The sequence below is a fragment of the Otolemur garnettii genome, unplaced genomic scaffold (assembly GCF_000181295.1).
Source record: "Otolemur garnettii isolate 467f Iridium unplaced genomic scaffold, OtoGar3 scaffold00027, whole genome shotgun sequence".
Classification (NCBI taxonomy): domain Eukaryota; kingdom Metazoa; phylum Chordata; class Mammalia; order Primates; family Galagidae; genus Otolemur; species Otolemur garnettii.
In genome coordinates, this window is record NW_003852422.1 from 17,051,173 (window position 1) to 17,051,775 (window position 603).

The window sequence follows — 603 nt, forward strand, 5'->3', positions numbered from 1 at the left end:
AAAGTGAAAAAAGTAGGAAACAAAATTGTATATGTAGTATGATCCCAACTTCATTAAAAATTGTTATCTACAGAGTAAAGCACTAAAAGCAAACATATTAAAATAGTATCAATTATCCTTATTCATTATGGGTTGTTTCTGTTTTTCTTTACAAACAAAAATTCTGGCTCAGCACCTGTAGCTAAAGCAGCTAAGGTGCCAGCCACATACACCAGAGCTGGCAGGTTCGAATCCAGCACGGGTCTGCCAAACAACGATGACAACTACAACCAAAAAATAGCCGGGTATTGTGGCAGATGCCTATAGTCCCAGCTACTTGGGAGGCTGAAGCAAGAGAATCGCTTAAGCCTAGGAATCGGAGGTTGCTGTGAGCTGTGATGTCACAGCACTCTACCCGGGGCAACAGCTTGAGGCTCTGTCTTAAAAAAAAAAATTTTTTTTCTGCTCGGCACCCATTGGTCAGTGGTTAGCGTGCCAGCCACATGCATCAGGTCTGGTGGGTTCAAAACCAGCCCGGGCCTGCTAAAACAACAATGACAACAACAACAACAAATAGCCAGGCATTGTAGCAGGCACCTGTAGTCCCAGCTACTTGGGAGGCTG